Below are 7414 nucleotides of genomic sequence, written 5' to 3' on the forward strand. Positions count from 1 at the left end.
CATGTAATAGGGTAGCACATCATAGCCATCCTTATCGCAAAATTTTATCGTTGGGCTATCTGTAATGGTACAGACATCCAATGTTGCTAGTATGTGTTCCCATTCTAGAGGTTCCAAGGCATCTTTACGAAAAGGTTCCGAAATATAATCCTTGTCCTCAATCGCTCTTTCTAAGACGCATTCCTCTCTTTTTAAGCTCCCACAATGTGAAGCTCCGCACATCCATAGCTCTTTTTGTTGCCCTAACCATGCTAGGAGTTCTGACCCTGCCAAAGTAGCTACATCAAACTCTTCTACCGGTGTCTGATTCACATCCCTGTAACTATGGTCTTTCAAGTGTATTTTGGTTGTAGTCTCACCATGTCTGAGGTATATGTGGTCATAACCCCAATCGTGGACCATCTTTAATTGTCTCATGAATGGTCTTCCCAAGATGATCTCGTAATTGTTATTTTTGTCAAAATCGACTATTGCAAATATATGCTCATACTCGATTCCGCACGAGGTGACAATTACTTTTTCTAAGAGTCCTAGAGGCTTTTCCATGAACCCGTCTGCCAATTGCAATTTCATTCTGGTAGCTCTCAAAGCCGATTTTTCCCATTTTTTTCAGATTTCCTTGGTGGCGATAGCAACTCCTGCTCCACTGTCAAGAATAGCTTTGGAAAATACTCCTTGGAATTCTACTGGTAGCGTGGTGTTTCCATCTTCTCCCTCACAATATTCTCCAACCTTGTTTAAAGGTACTAGCCTAGTGTTTAGTTGAGGCCTGTCCAATTCTCTGATCCCTTCCTAAAGCTTCAAGGTGGAGTCTTTCACTCCAAATTTTTCTAAGCATTTGCCTACGGTGGTCCACATGTTTGGTGGTAGCCTTAGGAGTTCGGCTAATGTGATTGTGCATGCCACGAGGTGGACAATAACTCAATCAACCCTTGTGAATCCATCACTCTGTTAGAAGAAAGTCTTTGAGATGGGATTGCTCTCACCTCAGACTTGGCCTCATACTCTCCTAGGTAAGAGGGTAGAGTTTTTAGCGAGTCTTGTTGGCTGTGCCCCGAACTAATTGATCCCTGGTCTCCCCCTTGTGAATGTATATCAAAGTTCATTTGTAATCTTGCCTCAAATTCTTCAATAGGAGGTAAGATCTCATTTTTCTCTTTTCTCGTGCTGTTCATGTGGTAACTCACCCTGTTAGCTTCATTCGCATCACGGATTTGCTTTCACAGGTCCTCTAGACCGTTACAATCCTTACCCATTTCTACCAATGTTTTAGGCTGGAACGTGTCACTTGTCTCATCCGTTGTATTTGGCACTATGATCGGTTCTCTCCTATACTCAGAGGCATTCGTGAGTCTTTCCTTTGTTTCTACTTGTCTCTCTAAAGTTGGTTTGATAGGGGTTGGAGCTGGTACTTCATGCCAACTTGCAGGTTTACCAAGCGGGTTTTCTATCAAGGATTGAGCTGTTTCAATCATTTTTCTACACATTTCCAACCTCTGTTTTTCTATTTCAGCATATGGATAAGTCATCCATCTTTGCTCTTGGGTTTGGTTCTTTTTGAGTCTGGCTTCGTAAGCTTTTAGAAGTGCATCTAACTGATCATTTAACTTTTTTGCCAACACTGATCCTCCTGATCCTGCACTTTTGGGTTCTGCTATTTCCTTGGGTGCTATGGTTGCCGGAGTGTGAGAGCTTAGGATAGCTAGATCCTCTAACCTCTCTAATCTATCCTTTGTGTGTTTTAACTCCTCGGATAGAGCCGTTTGCTCTCGTTCTCTCCTGGCTTTCATACGCGCCTTTCTAGCTTTCCAAGTGCTTCTCTGATTTTTCGTTTCTGAACTTGGGGCATCGGTTTTTGGCTCTTCAATTATGGGTTCGTTCGTCATTTTTTGAGCTTGGGCTCGTGTTACTGCCTGAATAGGTATGATTGTCTCGTTTATGACCCTCCACTGGAAGGCACTGCTTCCAGCATGTTCAAAGTAATTTTTGCTCCTTTGCTCGGGTTCTTAGGGAAATCAGGAATCAAATGAGTAACTCCACACTCGGTGCAATATGCGTTGACTCTAATGATTTCATCATGAGGACAGTCTCTTAGCCAATGGTCTCCGCCACACTTGTAGCAGGGTCCTTTAGGCTGTTGAGGTGCTCCTTGAGCTCCTCTTTGTTGGTATGCATGGCTCTGCCCTCCCATGCCTCTGTTAACCCTCACGGCTCACGGACACCTTATCACCTACGATGGAAGTTCTAACCTACGGCGGACATTGTATTATTTATTTGGTAGAGTCAGGTACCTGGCTTGTCGGTCCAATAGGAAAAGGGTAAGAGTGATCGCCGATGAGAGACGCACTCTAACTGGAACATTCAAGGGATTAGTTGGCTAAGCATGGGCGCCCAAGTGTGAATGGGGCGAGCTCATATAAAAGTCAACTAAACCTAAAATTGACTCATTCTCTCATTTGTGCAATAGAAGAGTGCTCTTGCTCCATCTCCATCTCCATCTTCTTCTTCTTCACCTCCTTGTGTGTGTGTGTGTGTGTATGTGTGTGTGTGTGTGTGTGTGTGTGAGAGAGAGAGAGAGAGAGAGAGAGAGAGAGAGAGGGAGTGTGTGGGCGATCGAGCATTACGAAGGCACGACGGTGGTGAAGCAGTTGAGCACGGCGTAGCAGCGTCTCCTTCTTCTTCGCGGCAAGGAATCCTCCACGAAGCAAGCGTAGAGCGGTGAGTGACACACCATCGCCTTCTTTGAGCTTACTAGTTTAGGCTTGTTGTGTGCTTGGAGCCATTTGTGGCTCGCACACGGTGTATCGGCAAGTTCCTTGCATTGACACGTGCGACGTACGCGCACATTTTTGGCGCCGTTGCCGGGGAATGCCATACATGAAGCTCGAGCAGCACTCTGTGGTTCTCCGTGGTGCAATTTCTATTGTAGGAAAGGTAAGGAAGGAGTGTGTGTGTGTTGAGAAGAGGGATTTGGTGTTATACTGTGTGTTTTTTTTATTAATGGAGTTTTCAAAGGTTCTGTGTTTATTCTCTGTGTATTAAGGTAGTTAGTTTTCTTTGTTAATAGAGATTTCAAAGGTTCTGTGTTTATTCTCTGTGTATTAAAGTAGTTAGTTTTCTGTGTACATTAAGTAGGAAGTAGATTAGTGAGAGTTAATAGAGTGTGTTAGTGTGTAAGAGTAGGTGTATTAGTTAGAAGTAGGTAGAGAGAGTGTGTGTGTGCTCTCGCGCAGGCCGCGGCGGCCTTATCCTTTATAAAAATAAAAATAAAAATAAAAATAAAAATAAAAATAAAAAAATTTTAAAGGTAGGATCGGGATCGGGAATATCTCCCAGACCCAGGCACAGACCCAAGCCCAAGCTCACGCTCAGGCCTAGAGGCCTCAGTCGCTTTAAAAAAAATTGAATTTTAGCTTCACACGTAGTTAAAAATCATTTTTTTGAGGACCAACGGAATGTCAGATGCCCGAAAATTGTGTTGTAAAGCACACAGCGACCCTCTAAGTGATACGCTCGTTTCGAGCTATCACACACTTTAATCAAAAAAATCAAACATTAAAAAAACATTCAAAAAACATCAAAAACAAGAAAAAATCAAGTAGAAAACGGGGTGCAAAACACCCACAAAACAAAGCAAGTAACCTTTGAGGGTACTTGCCGACACTTGTAGGGCACCCAAAGCACATGTATCTACGCTCTGGTCGTGTGCTAGAGTCCGAACAACTAGCTAGTGCTTCGATTTACAGGGGTACTCACTATCCTTCAACGCTAGGGTCTACGCCCTCGGCGGGGACCCAAGGTAGTGCAACCCAAGACCCAAATATAGCGGCTAGCGACTCTTCCTCTGACTTCGATATTATGGAAGAGCATCTTACACAAAGCCCCGTGGGAACAAATGAAACCGTACCTAGCTGGGCCCAACAACCTGGAACTAGTGTTTTTAGCCGTTTGATGGAAACTTTTAGTAGAGCTACGCGCTCTGAACCTACAGCTAGTGAAGTAAACGAAGGGGGTGGGGAAGTAGAATCACCATTCACACACCCGCTCCAGAGCTAGTTTGGGTACCAAAGAAAGAACGATTTGTTCCACCTAGCTCAGGAAGGGGGGAGTCCCATGAAGCTTCTAGATCCTCATGTAATGCATCCATAGAGGTAAAAGCTTCTCCACAGCCTCCACCTACAATAGTGGACCTCCATAAAGTTACAAAGGAATCCACACCTCCCAGTGTTCAAGAATCACCTGATGAACCACTTCAAGTTCGATCCTGGGAGAGTACCTTACCACCCTTGCAACTCGATGAGACACCTAAGGTAGTAGAAAACTACTGGCAAAAATCCTCACCTATTATCGACTGGAACAATTGGTTTCAAAGGGTGACGAGCACATTTCAAACGATATGATCTACCCAAGGAAGGGGGGAATGTTTGCTGACAGTCATCATTCACTTACTCCCCTCTCAACCTGGTTTCCCTGACCTCTCAATCACCAATCTTAGGGAATGTATATATATAAAGCCTTATACTCACAAAAAAATAAAAAATAAAAATAAAGAGCAAGAGCGATTAGCAAACGAGTATGCACAATAAAAGTCAAAACATTAACTCAGACCTACACATTCACATCCAGTACATTGAAACACAAACCTATGTCATAAAATACCTTTGATCCCCATCACTCGAGTGATGGAGGGTAGGTAGGATTAATACAATAGGAGTGTTTCTATTTTAGAGTTGAGTGATTAGCAAAGTTCTTTTTTCCCACTGATGTGCCTCCTAGAGGTATTCCTTGTGTTTCCTAGTGTGTACAGGAGTGTGTTGCTGTTGTTAGGATTTGGACCTTCATGGAATCTTTATCTCTACTCACTCTTCAAATCAAGCGCGACCATCGACACAAACAGGTGTTTCTTGTCCATTAGCATTGCCATTTATCTTTTTGCATCTATGATTGTCTGCTTTGATTGTGATTGGTAGCATAATATCCAGCACATTTTCTTAGTAACAAACATTTAATTCAATGTAAATTTTTGTCATAATCACTTGTGTAGGTTTAAAAATCAAGCAGTCCGACTAAGCTAGTTTGACCAATTAGATGTTAGAGATCTTCTCTTAATACCATGGGGAATGCCTTCCTAATAATCAATGGTTACTTAGGTTCTTAATCTGATTTAGGCAGCATTGTGTGAAATGTACTAGGGCTTTCTAGTGGGCTTGACCCTATTGACCTTTAGCTTAAGTATTATAAAGGGAGTTTACTAGTGTGATGAGCCTGGGGAGGTGTATCAGTGTTATATGACCCCCCAAAGTTACAAAATTAAAATGCTGAAAACAAACAAACAAAAACAAATCAAAGTGCCACAATGTAAACTCTTAAGCTGAAAGAGAAATCTCAGCTTGATTGGGTACTTCACTCACATGTATCGCCTATGGTACTAGAGCCCTAGAGGTTCCCAGTGTGGGCACTTTTCCTTGAAAAGCAAAAAACCCAAGGCATACAAAATAAGCACACACATCAAAATTGAATCACTGTGAAAAGACTTTGGGGGTTCAAAGAAAAGGTAATCAGCCAGACGATAATTTCATGAGAAATTCCTTTTATTGTAGCTTAACTACAAGGTCTTCTAGGTATAGCCTCTAGTCAGCCCTCGAACATGAAATACTTGGCTCTCGCGATTAAACAACTTAATTGACCATAGAAAATTAAGAAGCTTACCCATGGTATTAATAGTCGATCTCTAGTGCCTTTCGACCGTTAAATTAGCGACCCCAGACTTGTTTAATTTTTTACCTTTACATCTGTTTATGCATTTGATTATATTTCATTTTAATGTTTATTTACTGATAAATTGTTTAAAATTCTGTTACCAATCAATTTGTCTGCCTAAAACTGCATATGCTTTTTAATCGCTTACGAGAATGCAATTACTGTGCCAATGTTGTTTGATTTTGCAATGAGACTGAAGAAGGCTAAGGACATTCATCTCAAATGCTCTTCCACCTTGACGAACGAGCTTCAACTCAATAGCTTTCGAGGACGGAATCTACATCAGGAAGGGGGGCATGTTAACCCTCACGGCTCACGGACACCTTATCACCTACGATGGACGTTCTAACCTACGGCGGACATTGTATTATTTATTTGGTAGAGTCAGGTACCGGGCTTGTTGGTCCAATAGGAAAAGGGTAAGAGTGATCGCCGATGAGAGGCGCACTCTAACTGGAACATTCAAGGGATTAGTTGGCTAAGCATGGACGCCCAAGTGTGAATGGGGTGAGCTCATATAAAAGTCAACTAAACCTAAAATTGACTCATTCTCTCATTTGTGCAACAGAAGAGTGCTCTTGCTCCATCTCCATCTCCATCTTCTTCTTCTTCACCTCCTTGTGTGTGTGTGTGTGTGTATGTGAGAGAGAGAGAGAGAGAGAGAGAGAGAGAGAGAGAGAGAGAGAGAGAGAGAGAGAGAGAGAGAGAGAGAGAGAGAGAGAGAGAGAGAGGGAGTGTCTGGGCGATCGAGCATTACGAAGGCACGACGGCGGTGAAGCGGTTGAGCGCGGCGTAGCGGTGTCTCCTTCTTCTTCGCGGCGAGGAATCCTCCACGAAGCAAGCGTAGAGCGGTGAGTGACACACCATCGCCTTCTTTGAGCTTACTAGTTTAGGCTTGTTGTGTGCTTGGAGCCATTTGTGGCTCGCACACGATGTATCGGCAAGTTCCTTGCATTGACACGTGCGGCGTACGCGCACAGCCTCCGTTGGCTATGAACAACAATGTTCGTTCATCCAAGCTATATCTTCCTTCTCCTGTTGCCTGTGCAGCGGTTGGTGGTCCTGTACCTCCCATCATGCTCCATGGTTCTTGCGTTGAGGGTTCTTCCGGTGGATAATAGGCAAGATTTGCAGCATATCCATTGGGATCTTCGTAACATGCATGCATAGGCACCAAAGCCTTCTCTTCTGATTCGGTTACTGCTGGTGTGTATCTTATGCCGACTGGTTGTAATCCTGGTAGGGGTGGTTGTTGCCCCAACACTGGTTGTGGTCTCTCTACACCTATAGGTTCTGGTAGGTTGCCTGCTTGATACCTAGGCATCGGTGGAATTTGAGGAGATGCTACCTGGGCTTGGGGAGCATAAGGTCGTTCTCTCACATACCCCGTGTTGTAATAACATTCCTCCGTGCCGTGGTGTCCCGGGGTTTGTCCATTTTTGTTCAATAGCACACCATTTTGGTTGTTTAACTTGTGGTTTGGCGTACAGTCTCTCATTCTTAGTAATTCATCCTCTCTAGGTTCTCTTTGCTACAGGTACATCTCTCCCCGCAGTATCCTTATTGCCTACGTGCAAGAATAGGGCTTTGGAGGGAAACTTCTCATCTCTTCACTTCTCTCATATCTACATTTCTCACATACTATCCTAGATGA

The sequence above is a fragment of the Adiantum capillus-veneris genome, chromosome 25 (genome assembly GCF_014529385.1).
Source record: "Adiantum capillus-veneris isolate H3 chromosome 25, ASM1452938v2, whole genome shotgun sequence".
Lineage (NCBI taxonomy): Eukaryota > Viridiplantae > Streptophyta > Polypodiopsida > Polypodiales > Pteridaceae > Adiantum > Adiantum capillus-veneris.